At 45.8% G+C, this 23356-nt stretch overlaps 2 long non-coding RNA genes across 3 annotated transcripts in view; one reads left to right on the top strand and one right to left on the bottom strand.

Moving 5' to 3' along the window:
- Positions 1–4613: 4613 nt before the first annotated feature.
- LOC140404536 (uncharacterized) lies at positions 4614–12347 on the bottom strand. Its single transcript, XR_011938533.1, has 2 exons — positions 12215–12347; positions 4614–5454 (listed from the first exon to the last, which is right to left on the bottom strand). It is a non-coding gene; the product is annotated as an uncharacterized lncRNA (long non-coding RNA).
- Positions 12241–23356, top strand: part of LOC140404535 (uncharacterized) — a 28559-nt gene continuing 17443 nt past the window's right edge. The window contains exons 1-2 of one of the 2 annotated variants that reach the window (XR_011938531.1): positions 12241–12474; positions 16111–16229. This is a non-coding gene — a long non-coding RNA (uncharacterized lncRNA). The remainder of the gene's footprint in view (positions 12475–16110; positions 16230–23356) is intronic. The other variant, XR_011938532.1, reaches the window with a different exon arrangement.

Raw genomic sequence — 23356 nt, 5'->3', positions numbered from 1 at the left:
GACCGCTCACCAACTTGTCACAAGACCTGTTCGAAGCCAACAACCAATGGAGTGAGGGTGGCGGAGGGGCACGTGGGAGCCCACGGGAGCGCAGGGAGCAGACATGAACGGGAGTGGGGAATGAGGTGGGGGAGAGGGGAAACAAAAAGTTGGGGGACAGAAAGAGGCCGACACAGAGGCCAATGGGCCTAGCACAAGCACAGAAGAAAGAGAACCCGCAGAGGTAGGCCCACAACAGGATAAGCAGAAGGGAGAAGAAAGGAGGGTGGCCAAATGTCAACGGGGTGGGGGTAAGGGAGATGGAGGGCACCCTCCACGTGTAAACACCAGCCCATGGTAAAGTAAAGGCCAAGAAAATGACCCTGAAATAGCGCAAGAAGGGGGTGGGGGGGGCACAGAAAAAGACCAACTTCTAAATTGTAACTGTTGAATGTACCTTTAATGTGTGTACAGTGTATAACATGTAAGCACTTCAATAAGACATGGGAAAAATTATTCCTTCACAGTGGCCTGGTCAAAAAGACGCAGTACCCTTCCAAACAAGATCATAAGACAATAAGACACAGGAGCAGAATTAGGCCACTCGGCCCATCGAGTCTGCTCCGCCATTCAATCATGGCTGGTATTTTTCTCATCCCCATTCTCCTGCCTTCTCCCCATAACCCCTGATCCCCTTGTTAATCAGGAACCTATCTATCTCTGTCTGAAAGACACTCAGTATATTTTCCACATTGTATTCCATCTGCCACTTCATTGCCCACTCTCCTAGCCTGTCCAGGTCCTTCTGCAGCCCGCCTTCTTCTTCAATACGACCTGTCCCTCTACAGATCTTTGTATCATCTGCAAACCTAGCAACAGGGCCTTCAGTTCCTTCTTCCAGATCATTAATGTAGATTGTGAAAAGTTGTGGTCCCAGCAGCGACCCCTGAGGCACACCACTAGTCACCGGCTGCCATATTGAAAAAGAACCCTCTATCCCCACTCTTTGCCTTCTGCCAGTCAGTCAATCCTCTATCCATGTCAGGATCTTACCCTTAAGAGCATGGGCTCTTAACTCATTTAACAGTCTCCTATGTGCCACCTTGTTAAAGGCCTTCTGGAAATCGAAATAAATCACGTCCCCTGGTTCTCCTTTGTCTAACTTCCTTGTCAGTTCCTCAAAGAACAATTGGAGATGCATCCATGCCAACAAGGTCTGATCTGATCCCAGAAGATGTCTGCCCATCGTCTTAACAAGTTCAATGAGTGATGGGCAGCAAATTGTGACTTTTCCATTTATATTCACGTCGAGCAAAGAATAGATAAACTTAACAATATATTTTAAATTATAAAATTAAATTAACCAATCTTTTAAATACATCCTCCTTATTTATTTGTTTTCATCCCATCCATTATCGTCACTGTTACTTTTATTGTGTCACATTGACAAAACCACCTTCTTCATGCGAAGCAATCATGCCTTGGGCTTCCACTATAAGATTGTTATTTTGCTGTCCAACCAGATTCGCTTTTCTTTTAACTACATTCATTGTGGTTAAGATTTTTTTTTTTACAAACAAATGCAATTAAGCTGTTCTCTCAAATGGCAGCGCCTGGTCCTTCGCTTTGCCTTCATATTCTTTTTATTTTCATCTCTGTATTTTCCAAAATAATCCTGCAACTTAATGTGTGACGTCTTGTTATTGGATTAGTTTGATCGTCATCACCAGGGGATATTTCAAGCCGTTCTTCAACTCCTTTCTGAATTGACTCTAAGTAACTGAATAAATAAAAATGTTGGTGCAGCAGCTCAGGAGCTGGGGCATGAAGTCAATTTCAGGTACAAACGTGGGAGACGAATTGAATATCCCAGGTAATCCAATCCTCTCAATATAGAACAAGACATAAACAGCGCCCACAGCAGCATGAGGTTCCCCGATATTAGAAACAACACCATCATGGATTTCCGTCGCTTTCTCATTTCTGGATCATTTGGACTCTCCCCACTGCTCCGACATTGGAATCTCCTGCGGCCTCTGCTGGTCACTAAAATATTTCTGACCGTTAATACGTTGAACAATAAAATCAAAACAAATGGAATAAATGGTGTTGCAATGTAATACATAAATTCAAGGACAGCCAAGGTCAGCGAATGAGAGGCACTGGGCATCACAAGGCAAAACCAACGTGTGATGGAAAGCCAATATTTACCTGTATATAGAAAATACCAGAAGGTATTCTTCAAACAGCTCAGTGTAGTCACCATTCCGCCAATCACAGCTGCTGTTTCTCAGAGCAATATTTAGCCTTTAGCTTCGGGCAACTAATGGCTACATATCTATCAAACGTGACAGTGAACCAGACAGAACAGTCTGTGACAGCATAAAGCACAACAGCATGGATATTACAAACTCTAACATACAGCATCACAGTAAATCGCTCACGATAAACAATGGGAATATGTCTAAGGATTAGATCAATGGTAACGATCAGTAGATCCGCCACTGCCATGGCCACCAGGTAGCGAGTCACACATCTGGAGAGGGCACACTTTCCCCAAGACAAGGAAGCAATCGTCAGCATATGAACTGTGTACAAGAGGGCTGCACTGGGGGATGAGACGGGGTGTCCCCTGTCCCCGTTGCTGTTTGCCCTGGCAATTGAGCCGTTGGCCACTGCGCTCTGGACTTCAAGGGATTGGAGAGGGCTGGTGCGCGGAGGGGAGGAGCCTCCCTCTACGCGGATGACCTGCTGTTGTATATTTCGGACCCGTTAGAGGGGATGGGGGAGGTCATGCGGATCCTGGGGGACTTCGGGAGGTTCTCGGGGTATACGTTGAACGTGGGGAAGAGTGAGCTGTTCGTGGTCCACGGTAGGGGCCAGGAGGAGAGACTGAGGGAGCTCCCCGCTCAGGATAGTGGAGAGGAGCTTTCGGTACTTGGGGATACAAGTGGCCAGGAACTGGGATGCCCTGCACAGGCTCAACTTAACCCGGCTAGAGGAGCAGATGGAGGGAGAATTTAAAAGGTGGGATATACTCCCGCTTTCCCTGGCGGGACGGGTGCAGACCGTGAAGATGACGGTTCTCCCCAGGTTCTACTTCGTATTTCAGTGCCTCCCCATTTTCATCCCCAAGTCCTTCTTTAAGCGGGTGAATAGGATTGTTAAGGGATCTGTGTGGGCGAATAAAGCCCCGCGAGCCAAAAGGGTATTCTTGGAGCGTAGCCGGGGTGGGGGGGGGGGGGGGGGGGGGTGGAGGACTGGCTCTGCCAAACCTCTGCAGTTATTACTGTGCGGCCAATGTGGCCATGATTAGGAAATGGATGATGGAGGAGGGGCCGGCATGGGGGCGGCTGGAGGCGGCGGCGTGTAGAGGCACCAATCTAGGGGCACTTGTTACGGCTCCGCTGCCATTCTCGCTGGCGCGATACACCACTAGTCCGGTGTTGACGGCGGCACTGAGGATCTGGGGGCAGTGGAGGAGACACAGGGGAGAGGACGGGGCCTCTGTGTGGACTCCGATACGGAATAACCACAGATTTGCTCCGGGTAGGTTGGATGGGGGATACCAAGGCTGGTATAGGGCAGGTATTAGGAGGATTGGGGACCTGTTTATAGATGGGGCTTTCCCCAGCATGCAGGCGCTGGAGGAGAGGTTCGGCCTGCCCCCGGGGAATGCGTTCAGGTACCTCCAGGTTCGGGACTTCCTTAGAAAACAGGTGGGGACATTCCCGCGGCTGCCCCCACGTGGGACCCAGGATAGGGTGGTGTCTGGCATCTGGGTAGGGGAGGGGAAGGTGTCGGACATATATCAGGAGCTGCAGGAGATAGAGGAAGCCTCAGTGAGGGAGTTGAAGGGCAAGTGGGAGGAGGAGCTGGGTGAGGAGCTGGATGAGGGTCTGTGGGCTGATGCACTGGGCAGGGTGAACTCCTCCTCATCATGTACCAGGCTCGGATTAATCCAGTTTAAGGTGGTGCATCGGGTGCGTTTAACGGCGGCAAGAATGAGTAGGTTTTTTGGGGTGGAGGACTGGTGCCCGAGGTGTGCGGGGGATCTGGCGAATCATGCCCATATGTTTTGGGCATGCCCGGCGCTTAAAGGATTCAGGCAGGAGTTTGCAAGGGTGATGTCTAGGGTTTTGGACACTCGGGTGAAGGCGAGCCCAGCGGTAGCGATATTTGGGGTGGCGGAGTATCCGGGAGTGCAGGAAGCGTAAGAGGCCGAGGTTCTGGCCTTTGCCTCCCTGGTAGCCCGGAGACGCATTTTGTTAATGTGGAGGGACTCAAAACCCCCGGGTGTGGCGACCTGGGTTAGCGACATGGCGGGGTTCCTCAGCCTGGAGCGAATAAAATTCGCCTAGAGAGGGTCTTTGATGGGGTACTCTCGGCGGTGGCAACGTTTCCTTGACTTTCTGGGGGAGCAGTAAGTGTCAGCAGCAGCATCCTGGGTGGGGGGTTCAGGTGGGGCGGGTACTGTCGATATAATGTGAGTTGAGCATGGAGACAAAACCCACCTTGTTCTGTTGAATTTTTTTTTTCCTGTTTTCTAATTCGTTTTATTGTAAGCTTTGGGCGACGCTTATTGTTATTTCTTAGTGTATTTATATTTTTGTTATGTAAAAACGCTGATTGGAAAAACTTCAATAAAACATTTATTTTTAAAAAACTGTGTACAAGAGAAAAGTAATGAGATTATCCAGCAGACGACAGTTAATAATAGTTTCTTGATGCATTTCTGATGAAATAACAAGGTTGACGGTGGAATACACATAGTAATATTCTTCACATTAATCATGAACCCTGCAGTTTGAAAGGCATGTTTGAAAGCCAATATTTACCTGTATATAGAAAATACCAGAAAGTGTTCTTCAAACAGCTCAGTGCAGTCACCGTTGCGATAACCACAGCTGCTGTTGTCTCAGTGCAATATTTAGCCTTTAGCTTCGGACAACTAGTGGCTACGTATCTATCAAAGGTGGAGGTGACAGTGAACCAGAAAGAACAGTCTGTGACAGCATAAAGCACAACAGCATGGATATTACAAACTCTAACATACAGCAGAAAAGTAAATCGCTCACGATAAACAATGGGAATATGTCTAAAGATTAGATCAATGATAACGATCAGTAGATCCGCCACTGCCATGGCCACCAGGTAGCGAGTAACACATTTGGAGAGGCCACACTTTCCCCAAGACAAGGTAGCAATCGTCAGCATATTAACTGTGTACAAGAGAAAAGTAATGAGATTATCCAGCAGACGACAGTTAATAATAGTTTCTTGATGCATTTCTGATGAAATAACAAGGTTGACGGTGGAATACACATTGTAATATTCTTCACATTAATCATGAACCCTGCAGTTTGGCTTTACATGGAATGTTGAATCCAATATGTCGACCTGTCACAGTGCTTCCGGTGGATAGGGGTCAAATCAATGCAATCACTAATGAATGGTGGTCACTTGTTCCAATGTCTAAAAAGAAAAATTGAATTTAAATTAATACAAAAGCACAAAATCGGACTTTTGATTCACTTTTACCATCAGAGCAGGTTCGGTTATTTAACCTTTGAAGCTGCACAATATATAGTTATGGGTCCGGGTTTACAGAACCCCAAAGTGTTTCATGGAGTTCAACCAACCCACAACTTGTAATAGATTGTGCTGTGGGAAGCACACCGTGTACTCTCCAGGTGTGATACAGCAATTATGGACAAATGGTTTTTTAAACGAAACAATGTTTATTCTATGAACTCAATTTGACCTTTAAAAAACAAACATTGAATATCTTAACACCCATTGCTTCAAAGATAACCCGAAAAGACTACAACACTAAATAATCCTTCAAACTGTTCCTTTAAACATACAAAAGACTTCAAACCTTCAAGAATAAGAACACACCAGGTGACATTCAATATATTTATACTCTTTGGATTGCAGACATCAACAGACCAGCTCCGTGAATCCTTCCGTTCATCACATTTGTGACAAAGCATCGGCTATCACGTTTTCCCGTCCTGCCACATGTACTATTTTTAAATCAAATGGTTGTAACAATAAACTCCAGCGAAACAGCCTTGCATTGTTATTCCGGAATCGCTCCAAAAACGTCAACGGATTATGATCCGTATATATAATGGTGTCAGATGGCTTGCTGGTCACATAAATGTGAAACTGTTGCAAAGCGAGCACCAAACTCAAATTCTGCTTCTCAATCGTCGAATACTTTTTCTGGTGAGAATTCAATTTCTTTGAAAAATAACCAACAAGCCGCTCTAGCCCTTCATCATCATCTTGTAGAAGCACCGCACCTATGCCCACATCGCTCGCATCAACAGCCACTTTGAAGCGTTTGGTATAATCTGGGATGACCAACGCAGGAGCAGTGGTTAACACAGCCTTCAGGCCATCAAATGCCTGTTGACACTCCGCTGTCCACTGGAAATTGTTACGCTTCTTGTGCAAGTCCGTCAGTGGAGCGAACACACTGCTAAAATTGGGACAAATGTCCGGTAAAATCCACTCATACCAAGAAATCGCATTATTTCCCGTCGTGTCGAGGGCATCGGAAACTCCTCAATAACTTTCGGTTTCACATCCCGTCGGACCAAACGACCCTGTCCGATTGTATGGCCAAGGAAAGTGACTTGGCCTTTTCCAATTTCACTTTTGTCTAGGTTTATCACCAAACCCGCCTCCTGAAGTCGGTCAAATAACTCCATAAGATGTTTTAAATGTCCTTTCCAGGCCTGGCTGAAAACTACCAGATCGTCGATATATACCGCACAATTGGGTAATTCTGAAACGACTGTGTTAGTTAACCGTTGAAATGTGGCTGGGGTGTTTTTCATGCCAAATGGCTTAACTTTGAATTGGTATATACCATCTGGAGTCACAAAAGCTGAAATCTCCTTCGCCCTTTCGGATAAAGGTACCTGCCAGTAACCTTTAAGTTAATCCAATTTGGAAATAAAAGCTGATTGTCCCACTTACTCAATGCAATATTCCAAACGTGGGATAGGATAAGAGTCCATTCTTGTAACTGCATTCACCTTTCTATAGACCACACACAACCGTTGGGTACCGTCTGGTTTAGGTACCATCACTATGGGTGAGCTCCATTGGCTGCAACCCACTTCAATTATGCTATTTTTAAGCATACTCTCAATCTCTTTGATAAACTGTGCCAATTTTAAAGGGTTAAGTCTATATGGATGTTGTTTGATTGGAACAGTATTTCCCACATCTACATCATGTATAGCCATTTTAGTAACTTCCCAATTTATCTCCACAAATTTGCCCATGTGACGTCAATAACTCTTTCAGGTCAGTTCGTTTTTCCTCTGGAAGATAACTCAACAATTTGAGGGGCTGTTTAGACACTGGGCTAAATCGCTGGCTTTGAAAGCAGGCCAGCAGCACGGTTCGATTCCCGTAATAGCCTCCCCGAACATGCGCCGGAATGTGGCGACTAGGGCCTTTTCACAGTAACTTCATTTGAAGCCTACTTGTGACAATAAACGAATTTCATTTTTTAAAAAAATTATCCCAATTTTTAAGAACATCCTCATTTTCCAATTGAATTTGAGGTATGTCAAATTCACAGTCATCTGGATTTGGCTCATCACTTTGAGTTAGAATTATTAAAACCTCCTCCTTTTTTTCTCCTTCCCTTTCAAAGTACCTGTTAAGCATATTCACATGACACACTCGGTGAGTCTTCCTTCTATCTATTCATAATTCACCTCACTGAATTTCCTTTCAATCTGACACGGTCCACAAAACCTAGCTTTTAAAGGTTTACCTACCCCTGGTAACAACACTAAAACTTTATCTCCACTGGCAAAACAACGGACTTTGGAGTTCTTGTCCACTACCCGTTTCATCACATTTGGTGCAACTTCCAAATGTTGTCTCGCCAATTCACCTGCTCTGTTTAATCGTTCCCTAAAATTTGACACGTAATCCAATAGTGTAACATCCGATTTCTCACCCACCAATTTTCCTTTAATCAATTTAAGTGGTCCTCTTACCTCATGACCAAAAATTAGCTCAAAAGGACTAAATTTTGAACTAATTTTTGTTGACTCATTAGGTGCATCCCTAATTGCGAACAGTTACGAACGGAATTCCTTTATCCCAAACCTCTAGATAATCTTGACAATACACCCTCAACATTGTCTTTAACGTCTGGTGCCACGTTTCTAACTCTCCCTGTGATTCTGGATGGTACGCAGTTGATTTAAATTGTTTTATTCCTAAACTATCCGTAACTTCTTTGAATAACTTTGAGGTAAAATTTGATCCTTGATCCGATTGAATTTCTGTGGGTAGTCCACATATAATAAAGAATTTAAGTAACTCCTCCACAATCTTTTTGCTGTAATATTACGTACTGGAATGGCCTCTGGACACCTAGTAGACACATCCATTATAGTCAAAAGATATTGATTCCCACTTTTTGTTTTAGGAAGCGGTCCTACACAATCAATTAGGACCCTTGTAAAAGGTTCCTCAAATGCTGGAATGGGTATTAAGGGCGCTGGTTTTATCACTGCTTGAGGTTTCCCTATCACTTGACATGTGTGACATGATTGACAAAATTTTACTACATCTTTATGCAGTCCAGGCCAATAAAAATGTTTCTGGATTTTTACTTGAGTTTTACTTATCCCCAAATGCCCTCCCACTGGTACCTCATGTGCAACTCGCAACACCTCCTTTCCATACCCTACCGGCAATACTACTTGATGAACTTCTGCCCACTTTTCATCCACCTGCATATGTACAGGTCTCCATTTTCTCATCAAGACATCACTTTTACGGTAATAACAATCTGGTATACTCTCAGATTCCTCTTCCGTATATGCTTTCTGATATATCCGTTTTATTTCTACATCTTTCTGTTGTAACTCCCCCAATTTTCCTGAACTAAAAATATCCGCCTCATCCTCCATCTGTTCTTGTTCTTTTTCAACTATCTGATCAAAAATCGTTTCTGATAATTGCACTTCCACTTCATCTTCGCTCTTTGATTTCTCCTCTTGTCTTAACCTGTGACTTTGCGACCTTGTTACTACAGAATCCGGAAAAGTCCCAGGATATTCGTCCTTCAAAACGTCAGTTGTCTGATTGTCCACTGGCTTATCAACCACAGTAGGCATCACTTCCACCTGCGATCCAGCTATATCATCATCCAAGATAAACTGTATTCCTGGACAAGATAGTTTATCTATTACTCCTACTACCACTTCACCACTCTTCACTGGACTTTCCAACCTTACCTTATATAATGTAACGCTACTCCTCTCACCCTGAATTCCGCATATTACCACCTTTTCTGCCAACATTTTTCCCAAACTACATGATTCCTCATCTCTTACCATTAAAGATTGTCTAGCTCCTGTGTCTCTTAAAATTGTGACTTCTTTACCTGCTCCTCCTGATACACATGAGTAAACTTTACCCACACAAGTAAATTATTTAAAGAGACCTGGCACCTTCTTATCAATCACGTCTTCATCAGGCTGTACAATCTTTAACGCCTCCTTCGCTTCACTTGGGCTTTCCTTTACCACTTTAACAAACCCCACGGTCTTATCCTGTTTTTCTACATCAGCCTCCCAGTGCTTTTGTTAAACCACCAACACTGTGACTTTACATGGCCTAATTTATTACAGTGAAATCATTTGAAGCTTTTCATTTCTCTTCCACTCTCCTAGATTTCTTTTTTCATCTAAGGTACACTCTCTTTATTATCTCCCATCGATCACCTTTACCTTTACCACTTAAGTATTTCTCATGTCCCAAGTTTCTGTTCCTCACCGGCTGAAACTGATGTGGGGAACTAAGCTTTGATTTATGAACTAATTCATAATCATCTGCCATTTCTGCTGCTAACCGCGCAGTTTTAACCCTCTGCTCTTTCACATGAGCTCTCACTGCATCAGGAATTGAATTTTTAAACTCCTCCAAAATTATAATTTTTCTGAGAGCTTCATACATTTGATCTATTTTCAAAGCCCTTATTCACCTATCAAAATTACTCTGTTTGAGCCTTTCAAACTCCATGTATGTTTGACCAAATTCTTTCCTTAAATTTCTAAACCTTTGTCTGTAAGCACCAGGCCCTAGTTCATATGCACCTAAGATGGATTTTTCACCTCCTCATACGTCCCAGATACCTCCTCCGGTAGTGATGCAAAGACTTCACTAGCTCTGCCTACCAGATTTGTTTGAATCAGTAATACCCACATGTCCTGTGGCCATTTCATTTGTTTAGCTACCTTCTCATATGAAATGAAAAAGGCTTCTACCTCCTTCTCGTCAAACCTTGGCAATGCTTGGAAATATTTAAATAGATTCCCACCAAGGCTTCGACTTTGACGCTCTTTCTCACGATCCTCATTACTATCATCCAACTGTACGTTTCCCTTTACATCTGGCAATTTTAACTGACTGTCATGTTTCATGGCCATTTTCTGAAGTTCAAACTCTCTCTCTTTATCTTTTTCCCAGATCTGTATCTCCCTTTTTCTTTCTTTTTGTTCTGCTAGGGCTATTCTTTCTTTTCTCATTTCTTCTCTCTCCTTTTCTTTTTCCTCCCTCTCTCTTTTTCCAATCTAACTCTTTCGTTTTCAAGCTGCTTTAATTCTTTCTCATCTTCCATTTGTTTAATTTGCAACTGACGTTTTGCCATTTCCAATGAATCAAACGGCATCGCAGGCAACTTTAAATGCTTAACCACCGCCATAATTACCTCACCTTTACGCATTTTGTCAGGTAATGATAACTGCAATGTTTTTGCCAAATGTAACAGTCTGCTTTTAGTCTCTGTCCGTAAGGTACTGCGTGTGACAGTCGCCACCCCCAACAACTTGTGAGCCTCTGAAAGAGCCATTGTCCACAACACACTCCCCACTTAAACGTAAGTACCACACCTGAAAAGCAACCACAATATGCTCACCCCTCACTGTCTTTAAGTTCACAAAGCCAATCCAATAGATAGACTTTTATCCCCCTCGAGCCCCCAATTGTTATGGGTCCGGGTTTACAGAACCCCAAAGTGTTTCATAAAGTTCAACCGACCCACAACTTTTAATAGATTGTGGTGTGGGAAGCACAAGGCGTACTCTCCAGGTGAGATACAGCAATTATGGACAAATGGTTTTCAAAACAAAACAATGTTTATTCTATGAACTTTAGTTAACCTTTTAAAAACAAACATTGAATATCTTAACACCCATTACTTCAAAGATAACCCCAAAAGACTACAACACTAAATAATCCTTCAAACTGTTCCTTTAAACATCCAAAAGACTTCAAACCTTCAAAGATAAGAACACACCAGGTTACATTCAATATATTTATGGTCTTTGGATTGCAGACATCAACTGTGTTTCTTTCTGCAGCTCTCAGCAAAACACACAGACACTCCCAGCTACCTTGACAAACTGAAACTCAAAAGCAGAAGTGAGCTCAGCTCCCCCCATCCTCTGACATCACTTCAGTAATATGATCAGCTCGATTTCGTAAAGGTACATTGCTTAAACATTCACTTCTTAAACGTACTCTCACATGACAATATTCAACAAGATCATCAGACCATAAGACGTAGAAGCAGAGGTAGCCCGTCTGTTCCACCATTCAATCATAGCTGATATTTTTCTCATCCTCGTTTTCCTGCCTTCTCCCATAAGCCCCGATCTTTTTATTAATCAAGGATTTATCTATCTCTGTCTTCATGACACTCAGCGATTTGGCCACCACAATCTTCCGTGGCAAAGAGTTCCACAGATTCACCACCCTCTGGCCAAGTCGGGGGTGCGGGGCTGGTTGATATCTGGAAGGGGGGAAGTTCAGGTTAAAGGGCTGTGCTCACTCTGCTCCCTGGTTTAAAACTGTGCGGCGGTGACACTGGAGGGGATTGGAGAGTGGGGGGGGGGGGGGGTTGCAGCGCTGCAGCTCCCATTGAATCTGGAATTCTTGCTCTATCTCCTCAACAATCCCAATGACCCCCAATGGAGACAATAGGCAGCAGGAGCCACCACTGCGCATGCGCCACAAACGTTCGGCGCAGAACTCCCTGCGTGGCGGCGGCCATCTTGCGTTGCCAGGGGAGACGGCGTCAGTGAGTGGGCGGCCCGCGCGCCGCCTTCTGGGAGGAAGGCCCTCCGCACATGCGCACTGAGAGCTCAATCTGAACCGCTCCATGTTTTAAAGTAATATCACTCACCTCCTCTCCCGTCAGACTCTCGCTTCCCTTTCGGTTCTGATGCGCTGATTCTCGTTCTTTCATTTTCCGATTTATTTTTTGTTCAATGGGCCCCGCGCGTCCCACGTCACGGAAATATGGCGGCTGCCCCGCCCCCCCCCCCCCCCCGCTGACCCCGGATATTCCCACCTACGAACAGCGGGCGGTGCCGGGAGCGGACCAGAGGCCACACTGAGAGGACCAGCAGCGGCCTGTGGCGGCCGGGAGACTCACGGCAGCTGGTGAGCAGTGAGTGTGGGGCTGAGACGGTCTGTGTCTCTGGCACATTCTGCTGCACAGACTGTGTTTGAGTGTGAGGCTGATCGGCCATGGGGGGAGGCACACACACCCAGCTGATCGGCCATGGGGGGAGGCACACACACCCAGCTGATCGGCCATAGGGTGAGGCACACACACACCCAGGTGATCGGGCATGGGGGTAGTCACAGACACCCAGCTGATTGGTCATGGGGGTTTCCAATTGTTGACTATTTCCAACCGGCTCTGCTCTCATGTCCCATTTCGAGGACTTATGGAAAATTATTTCCTGCTGTTAGAAATTATAAATCATCAATAAACATTTCTCTGAGTCCCGGTTCCGCAAAATTACATTTCCTGCCCTTATGGCAATTGCTGTCAATGATGCACACCATGTTGTACATTCCTGACAGAATAAAGCCTAGAAACAAGAAAACAAGACAACATGAAGCCGAATATCTCCTTGTTGTAATGCGGGGAGGGGGGGGGGGTTAAGGCCAAGGGTCTGCTGAGAGTCATTCTGCTCTCTGGTTTAAAACTCTGCGGTGGTGACACTGGAGGGGATTGAAGAGCGCGGGGGGTGGGGGAGGGGGGGAGCGCTGCAGCTCCTCAACAATCCCAATGACGCCAATGCGGAAATGGGCAGCAGGAGCCGCCACTGCGCCTGCGCCACAACCAGCCCGTCCGAGCAGCCCCTGCGCGGCGCCGGCGGCCATCTTGCGTTGCCAGGGGAGACGCTGAGCGGCCAACTTGCGTTGCCAGGGGAGACCCTGGGTGGCCATCTTGCGTTGCCAGGGGAGACGCTGAGCGGCCAACTTGCGTTGCCAGGGGAGACCCTGGGCTGCCATCTTGCATTGCCAGGAGTGACGGCGCCAGTGTGTCAGTGGCCCGCGCGCTGCCTTCTGGGAGAAAGACCCTCCGCACATGCGCACGGACAGCTCTATCTGAACAGCTCAATGTTTTAAAGTATTGTTACTCACATCCTCTCCCGTCAGACTCTGGCTTCCCTCTCGGTTCCGAAGCGCCGATGCTCCTTCTTTTTATTTTGTGATTTATTTTTTGTTCAATGGGTATCTCGCGTCGTACGTCACGGCAATATGGCTGCCGCTCGGCCCCGCCTCCCTCGGCAGCTACCGGATGTTCACGCCAAAGATCAGCGGCCGGTGCCGGGAGCGGGCAAGAGGTGACATTGGGAGGAGCAGCAGCGGTCTCAGGCGGCCGGGAGGGGGAACGGCAGCTGGTGAGCAGTGAGTGTGGGGTGTGGGGCTGAGTCTGTCTGTGGAACATTCTGCTGCACAGACTGAGTTTCAGTGTGAGGCACACACCCAGCTGCTCTGCCATGGGGGGAGGCACACATCCAACTGATCGGCCATGGGGAGAGGCACACACTCAGCCGATCGACCATGGGGGAAGTCTCACACATACCCAGCTGCTCTGCCATGGGGGGAGGCACACATCCAGCTGATCGACCATAGGGGGGGGCACACAGACCTGCTCCCGGGGGGGGGGGGGGGGGGGGCAGGCACACAGACGCAGCTAATAAGCCATGGGGGAATCAAAGACCAGCTGATTGGCCTTTCAAATATGTCATGGTCATGAGCTTACTGCGAAGCAGATCGACATGTTGAATCTCAGCAGTGTTGCCGCAAAGGCAAGGAACGCGGCAGGCGCCATTAGTGTGGGATCATGGCGATAGGGTGGGGTGGACGGAGGAGTGGATATGGGTACAGCGCTCATTGGAATGGTCAGTGCGGTCTTGATGGGCCGAATGGCCTATTCTGCACTGTCGGTATTCTTTGATTCTAAGAGAAAAGATTAGATCGGCCCAGATTGTTTCCCTGAGGACAGAGGAGGTTGGGGGCTGACCTAAGTGAGGTGTTCAAAATTCTGAGGGCGCCAAGATAGGGTAGAGGGGAAAGGCCTGTTTCCCCGTGCAGAGAGAGGTCAGTTACTGCGGGGTGAACGAGGGGGTGAGGGGGGTAGGTAAGGCCACTGGTGGAAGGATTAGAGGGAACATTAGGATGAGGTTTTTCACTCAGAGGGTGTGATCGGTGTCTGGAATTCGCTGCCGGAATTGGTGGTTGAGGTATAAACCCCTGGACTCAGTCGATGGGACCCGGATCAGCAGCTGAGGTGCTATTAACCTGCAGAGAGAGAGGGGGACTCCGGACCGGGGGGCTGGGAGATGGGATTAGGATGGGGGAGGTGGGGGGGGAGAAGTATTAATTTCACAAACTGGTGCAGACATGAGGGGCTCCATGGTCTCTTTCCGTGCCACGGCGTGATGTTCCTGTACTTTCTGATTGGTGTAGCCGGGTTGCGGGGGGGGGGGGGGGTTGATGAGAAATAAAGGGGGAGCGTCGAGATGAAGCTGAGTTATTCCAAACCCCTCCCCTATTCCCCCCCCCCCCCCCCGTCAAAGTGAGTCAGAACCTCCCCCCCCCACCCCCGCCAGATTGATTCAGAAACAGCCCCCATTCCCAATGGGGGGAAATCACAGAGACCCAGCTCATCGGTCGTGAGGGGAGGCACACACACACTTGATCGGCGATGGTGGAAGCACCCCCCCCCCCCCAGCTGATCGGCTTTGGGAGAGGCACACACCTTGCTGATTGGTCACGGGGGGGGGGGGGGGCGGGGGAGGGGGAGTCACACACCCAGATGATCGGCATGCATGAAACACAGAAATCTAGCTGATCGGCCATGGGGGTATCACAGGAACCCAGCTGATCGGCCATGGGGGAAATCACAGAGACACAGCTGGTCGGCCATGGGGGAATCACAGAGACCCAGCTGGTCGGCCATGGGGGAATCACAGAGACCCAGCTGATCCACCATGGGGGAATCAGAGACCCAGCTGATCGGCCATGGGGGAATCACAGAGACCCAGCTGGTCAGCCATGGGGGAATCACAGGGACCGAGCTGGTCGGCCATGGGGGAATCACAGAGACCCAGCTTATCGGCTATGAGGGAATCACAGAGACCCAGCTGGTCGGCCATGGGGGAATCACAGAGACCCAGCTGATCGGCCATTCAAATATGTCACGCTAGTGACCTGGCTGCAAAGCAGCTTAGCACGTTGAATCTCCGCAGTTTTGGCGCACAGGCAGAGCAGGCAGCAGACCCCATTAGTGTGGTGACGCAGCTGACTAAGAAACGTGCTGCCAGTGCAGGCGGCCAATTTGAGCGTCTGACCCAATCGTCCATTTTCTGTCCGCGATGTACCAAACGGCATATGCCATGGCAATGCCCCGCAGATGGTGCCATCTGTAATGGCAGACGGTTATATTTGCAGCCTAATGTTATATTAAAAAACAGGCCTGTACAAAGAGTATCAGCGTCGAGGAAAAATTTTCTTGGCAGACGTGATCTCCAACAAAGACAAGGAGACTCAAGGTGTATCAAACAGAAGTATGTTTGTACCAATCTGCCGCAACATTGACTGGAAGGCAGATAATTAGACGGATAAATGGACGGTGCCATTAGAAGTAAATGGCACAATAATAAAAGTCAAGCTTGACACTGGTGCAAGGGCCAACCTCATCAACATTTCTGATGTAAAAAAGATAGTACCTTTCTAAACGCGCTATTGAAATTATAGAGGATGTTCTATTTGCAGACACGAAAAAGGGATCTGGGGCCTCGATTTAGCATTTCCCTGAAGAGAGAGGAAGTACTCCGCCATATCATCCCTTGACCAGTATGATTGTCTCCCTTCAAAAACCTCCTTCAAGAAAAGTGAGTTGAGAGAACAATTGAGCTGAGCCCCGGTCCCTCACGTTAATAGTCAACCCGTAGGGTATCTGGAAGCTTGCATTAAGACCAGTACCCACTGCCAAGAAGCCCGACCCTCACCCTGCACAAAGAGACAGACAATGTTACACCCTCCCACCGCCCCCCCCCCCCCCCACCCACCGTTCAACAGTTCAGCGTACATTGCTTGATCGGTGGTCTAAATCCTGGACTGAATTTACTGTTAAAAGTGGAGCTTTGTGTGAAGGTGTCATTTAGAAAACTTGGACTGGATTTGAAAATGCAAACCGCCAAGGGAAAGCATTATTATGACAGAAGATCTGAAAGTGTGTTTTAGTAGTGCAGTCTAGAAACTTTCAAAAGACAATCATCTGGATTGATTCTGAGGAGACGATAACTTGAATTCAGAGCGGAGTGTCTATTTATCCACAGTAACCTTTGTGGCTTTAAAATGGACTTTGTGATATTAGACGATTGTATACTAAGATATACTTCACCAAGTGTGTAATCCTAAAAACTCTGTGTAATTGTTAAGAGAAAGAGGAGTAAAGGCATAGTGTATCATAATCCAATTTTTTCATATTTAATAAATGTTTGTTTTTCATGGTGTTGAAGCTAATTAGCAGTCCTGTGACTCTGTCTGCGTTTTAAAAATAAATCAAGTTACAGCTTTTTGAGGCAGGGCTCCATTCTGGAATCTTCCCCTCCAGTTATAACACCAACTGGGATCGTACAGATATATATATATATATATATATATATATAAACATTATCTCTGAATGCGTCAAACACCTTTCTCTGTTTTAAAGTCGTCCGTAAATTTTCATTCATGTTGCCATTGTATATTTATGAACTTCAATTTGAATAAGAAATATATAATGTTGAGATTTGTCAAACTTCTTTTGGAAGCCAACGTCAAGCCCGACGACTCTGTCCCACCGATATTTTAATTGAACCAAAACGTTTGTTCAAGTTGATCAAATGTGAGTTTCTTTTGCCAAAGCAGGGGTGACACTCATTTATTAGCCCATGCGTTACATATTCCAATGATTTTCGTTTTATTCTATCGATGTCTTAATAGATTTCTGTTCACAAACGTTGACCTAATTGTGAAGGTAGTCGGATTGATCCCTAGTTGTCAGGTACAGTCGACCACTGAATTCTGTTGTAAGGGCATACAGAATGTATTCCATTACATTGGAAACATACCGGAATCAAAGATGTGTGGCAGACGCTCCCGAACTTTAGTCATTAACCTAAACTGCACTCGAACCAGAATAGCTAACTATCCCTACTTGAGAACTGGCAACCTTGAAAAGACCTAATATTAACCTAACCAATATTGTTGCAGTCCGTTCTGTTCCTGTTGTGGCAACTTCTTCTTCTACCGTGCAAATAGGTGCAAGGTACCCAACGAATAATTCAGTGAGGGCCCCTGCTTCAAGAACAAGATGCCGTTTTTTCTTGTCTTATCTCCACTCTCTCCCTTTGACTACCATTTGTACTATGTCAGTGCTTATTAGTGACGTTGATTCTGTTATATGTGAGCCACATACCTAACCTTATGCTCTCTTCATACCCCAATATTTCCCTTTCGTAGATCGTGTCAGCACATCTACCTGCAAATTAATATGAGAATGCCTGAGGTCATCTCATCGAATTAACACAATCACCTTTTCAAATGGATATTTCACTCCATTCTTCACCTCATCTCTGAATTTGTTCTGAGTAACTGCATAGATAAAAGTGTTCGTGCAGCAACTCAGGAGCTGGAGCATGAAGCCTATTTCAGATACAAACGTGGGAAGAGAAACTGGAAAACCCAAATAATCCAAGCGTCTCAATATGGAACATACCATGAACACGACCCATAACACCATGAAATTCCCCGATATAATAAATAGTACAATCATGGATTTCCTTCTGTTGGCCATCTCTGGGTCAGCTGGGCTCTCTCCATTGCTGCGACACTGGAGTCTCTTGCGGGCCCTGCTGGCCACTAAAATGCTCCTGACCGTCAGGGCATTGAACAGTAGAATCAATAGAAATGGTAGAAATGGCGTTAAAATGTAATGCAGGAATTCAAAGACGGCCCAGCCCAATGAGCGGCTTTCGCTAATTAATACAAGACAAAACCATGGGCTGTTAGAAAGCCAATATCGACTTGTATACAGAAAATACCAGGAGATATTCTTCAAACAGCTCACTGTAGTCACTGTTCCGAGGACAATAATGGCTGTTTTCTCCGTGCAATATTTAGCTCTTAACTTTGGAGTAGAAATAGCGATAAAGCGATCAAATGTGAAAGCGACAGTAAACCACACCGAACAGTCTGTGACAGCATAAAGCAGAACAGCGTGGATGTTACATAAGGGAAGCGAGCGCACAAACCTAAATTGTTCACGAAAGATAATAGGAATTTGCCTCAGTATCAGATCGAAAATAATGACCAGTAGATCTGTCGCTGCCATGGCTACCAGGTAGCGAGTGACACATTTGGAGAGACCACACTTTCCACGAGAAAGGATTGCGATTGTCAACACATTAACTGCAAGAGTAAATGACATAATTATTCAACAGACATTCCTGGAATACCAAATGTCGGATGTATTGCCACTGAAACAGTGGGGTAGTCTGTAAACTATGAACCTGAATGTTCCTCGGGATGAACGCACATTTTCATGGAATCCCTACAGTGCAGAAGGAGGGCATTTGGCCCATCGAGTCTGCACCGATCCTTTGAAAGAGCAGCCCGACCCGACCCAATCCCCACCCTAGCCTGTAACATAGGGGCAATTTAGTATAGCCAATCCACCTAAACTGCACATGGTGGACTGTGGACGGAACCGGAGCACCCGGAGGCAACCCTCGCAGACACGGGGAGAACGTGCAAACTCCACACAGGCGATCACCCGAGGTCAGAATCGAACCTCGGTCCCTGGCGCAGCGAGGCAGCAGTGTTAACCACTGTGCCACCGTGTAGCCCCTGTATGCAACATGCTGATGAGCATTGCATCAACTGAGTAAATCTAAATATTTTACCGGTGATAGGGTGGCCCATAGATACGCTATGTAATCAGAGTAATCAGAAATAGATCAGCAAACAATTGATCCAACCACATCAAATTAAAGTTTGGTCATGGATTTTAAAAGAAAATGATGAAGTGCAACGGGATAGACTGGGTAACAATATTAAAAGCCATATGTTAAAATTGGAAAAAGCAGAATAGTAACAAAATTGGATAAGGGATGAATAACAGAACTGTGGCATGGTGCTTTTTTCTTGGACTGTGGTGACGTATGTCCCAGCATTTCATTCAGGACAACTGTTTCTCTTACATACATTCATGACCTGGATTTGGGGCGCAGTACGCAATTCCATAAGTTACAGATGACATGGGCATTAGAAGTGTAGTAAACACTTCTAATGGGCATAGGGTGGAGAGTGGATTTGGCAAACATAAAGTAGATACATACATGGATACATAGAAGATATGAGCAGGAGGAGGCCTTTTGGCCCTTCGAGCCTGCTCCGCCATTCATCACCATCATCGCTGATCATCCAACTCAATAGCCTAATCCTGCTTTCTCCCCATAGCCTTTGATCCCATTCTCCCCAAGTGCTATATCCAGCCGCCTCTGGAATATATTCAATGTTTGAACATCAACTACTTCCTGTGGTAGTGAATTCCACAGGCTCACCACTCTTTGAGTGAAGAAATGTCTCCTCATCTCTGTCCGAAATGGGTTACCCTGAATCCTCAGACTCCCGGGTCTGTAAAATGCGGGGTTCAGCCCAGAGATTTGTGAACTGAAGCACTTTGGTAGTAATAATGAAATGAAAAAGTAAATTATCTGGGGCAACTCCAAACGGAACAGCAGAGCAAATGGACAAGAGGAGTACTTGTTCACAACTTTGAAGTTGGCAGCACCGAACAAGATGGTTGAAAAAATTGAAATCCTAAGCTTTATAAATATAGACAAATGAGAGTGGTGGGCCTGTGGAATTCATTACCACAGGAAGTAGTTGAGGCCAAAACATGGCCTGTTCCATATAGCACTGAGGGCTAAGGGGATCAAAGGATAGCGGGGCAAGATAAAAGGGCAGCACAAGTGATTAGCACTGTGGCTTCACAGCGCCAGGGTCCCAGATTCCATTCCCCGCTGGGTCACTGTCTGTGCGGAGTCTGTACGTTCGCTCCATGTCTGCGTGGGTTTCCTCCGGGTGCGCCCGTTCCCACCCACAGTCCAAAGACGTGCAGGTTAGGTGGATTGGCCATGACAAATTGCCCCTAGTGACCAAAAAAAGGTTAGGATAGGGCAGCACGGTGGCACAATGGTTAGCATTGTTGCCTACGGCGCAGAGGACCCGGGTTCGAATCCCGGCCCTGGGTCACTCTCCGTGTGGGGTTTGCACATTCTCCCCGTGATCTGCATGGGTTTCACCCCCACAACCCAAAAAGATGTGCAGGATAGGTGGATTGGCCACGCTAAATTGCCCCTTAATTGGAAAAAATAATTGGGTACTCTAAATTTATTTTAAAAAAAAGGCTAGGATGGGTTACGGGGATAGGGTGGAGGTGGGGGCTCAAGTGGGTCAGTGCAGACTTGATAAGCCGAATGGCCTCCTCCTGCCCCCTCCTGCTCCTATTTTATATGTTTCTATTCAAAAAGCATGCAGTTCTGCTCAAGTTCTCGAAACATGATTTATATTTCAAAGTTCAACTAATCAGCAGGAGACACTGACCAGTTCTTAACGTCAGGATTTGGAAAGGATGGGAAGGCTTAGGAGAGGGTTCATAAAGAAATACTCGAACCATTCTGGAGTAGATAAACTGTGGAAGCTGATGTTGTTGTGCCTGGAGCAGGACAACCAGAGAGTACATTTCTAAGATAATTGTCAATAGAAGCAGACGGTCAGCAAAGAAATTTAGCTCATTGCTGGAATTTAGATTATACTGCCCTTTAGGATACGAATACTTATTCAATTTTAACCTCAAAAAGGGTTGTCTTGCAGATAAACATTTGAGAAATCTGAGGAATGAGCGTTGAAATGGGACTAATAGATTATTCTTCAATAGTGCTGGCTCTCTGGGACTTCTTGTGTACCACTTTTCTGTAACTCCATTACTTTATTTCTAATACTCTTACCGTGAGGTGGATTAGTTCTAAATTTAAGCGTCTACATTTTTGCATGACTCTCGCATCGCAGGAGAGTGCTCCTCTGTCTTCCCAAACAAATCATTGAATCAATGTTCGTACCACAAACAGATCACCCATCGGTGTTTTAATGTTCTAAGAATGCAACTTGCATCTATCCAATTGGTTCATGAATTTGCAACATTTAGTCCCGGTGTCCTCGGGTGGAATCTGCACTGCAGCTTCAGCAAGGTCAATATGAACCTTCTGTTGTGCAGTTGCTAAATCTGAATGCATTACTCAAATTGAACTCTGCACTGTTGTCTAATTTCAAAGCCCTTTGTATTACAAACCTTTTTCAGATAAAGGCTGAGGTTGTCTTAAAAGTTCTTCATGACTCCTTTAAAATAGAGATGAGGAGGAATTTCTTCAGCCTGGAGGTGGTGAATCTGTGGAACTCTTTGCCGCAGAAGGCTGTGGAGGCCAAATCACTGAGTGTCTTTAAGACAGAGATTGATAGGTTCTTGATTAATAAAGGGATCAGGAGTTATGGGGAGAAGGCAGGAGAATGGGGATGAGAAACATATCAGCCATGATTGAATGGCGGACCAGACTCGATGGGCTGAGTGGCCTAATTCTGCTCCTATGTCTTATGACTCTTCAATATAGATTTACATTGAGTAAGGCGATCTTATTGTTCTGACATGGGAGACAATAAAACGGAACGGCGATTAATGGGAATAAGGGAGTAGATTATACTTTCTGAATGGTTACAGATAACCAAACCCACTGTCTTTGCTCATTCATTGACTGTGCTCACTTGCTCCGTGTATACTATGTATATACTGTATATACGTATGTGCAGAGTACGTGAATACTAAAACAGGCATCAATTTTTCCCAAACCATGCTTCTAAACTGATTCTTCAACTTCTCTCTTCCTGATCCAAATTGTTAAAAATTAAATCCCGGTTCATTCTGGATATTCAAACTCACGCAACACCTAATCCATCACTTCTCGATTGTTCGTGGTCGATCAATGAAGACACCCAGCTACTTAAATCTTAGGGGCAACGGGATATTCACAGATACATACACATCAAGTATTAGAAATAAAATGTTGGGTCGCAAAACGATTTCTTATCGAACACTCGAGCTCAGTCGATGCAATATGATTAGGGGTTAATATGGAGCTTTAGATTTAGCGAAATTGAACAAAACATGAGAATTAATGACATAGAACCCCTTCAGTTCATAACGAGGCTATTCGGCCCATAGAATCTGCACTGACCCTCTGAAAGGGCACCCTACCTTGGGCCACTCCACCACCCTATTATTGTTAAACCACCTAACCTCCATAACTTTGGATACTAAGAGGCAATTTCGCATGGCCAATCAACCTAATCTGTGAGAGGACCAAGCACCCGGAGGAAACCCACGCAGACACGAGAGAAAGTGCAGGCTCCACATAAACAGTCACACAAGGTTGGAATCGAACCCGGGTCCCCTGGTGTTGTGAGGCAGCAATGCTAACCACAGAGCCACCGTACTAATAATTGAGTTGAGTCTGACGAATGCCATTTCATTTCAAACTGTATCACACTCGCACCAGGTCGTAACTCACCTGGAACACCGACTGCAGCCAACACAGGGTAGTAAGTAACCTGTGCATCTTGAAGTGCCCGTAGAATCTTAAGTTTGACAAAGAAACCAAGGCCCATTATTTCTCCTTCGATGAGAATCAATGAGTTGATGATTGTTTTTGATTCTGGCAGCAAGTATCTGAACAATACTTCCGGAGAATGCCTCTTACTTATAGTACAGCGTTACTATCAGGTCACAAGGTCTTGTCCCTTGCTGACTGGGCTTACTTACAGTCAATGAACAAATAAGTGAAGTCAACAACTTTCACTGCAAAACAATCGAATTCCCAGGGTAGAAATTGCAAGAAGGCCAAGCCTACACTGATAATGA

This window comes from Scyliorhinus torazame, chromosome 31 (assembly GCF_047496885.1).
Source record: "Scyliorhinus torazame isolate Kashiwa2021f chromosome 31, sScyTor2.1, whole genome shotgun sequence".
In the NCBI taxonomy this organism is placed as follows: domain Eukaryota; kingdom Metazoa; phylum Chordata; class Chondrichthyes; order Carcharhiniformes; family Scyliorhinidae; genus Scyliorhinus; species Scyliorhinus torazame.
Note: the sequence above shows the minus strand (reverse complement) of the source record. Positions and strands in the feature narration are given on the sequence as shown.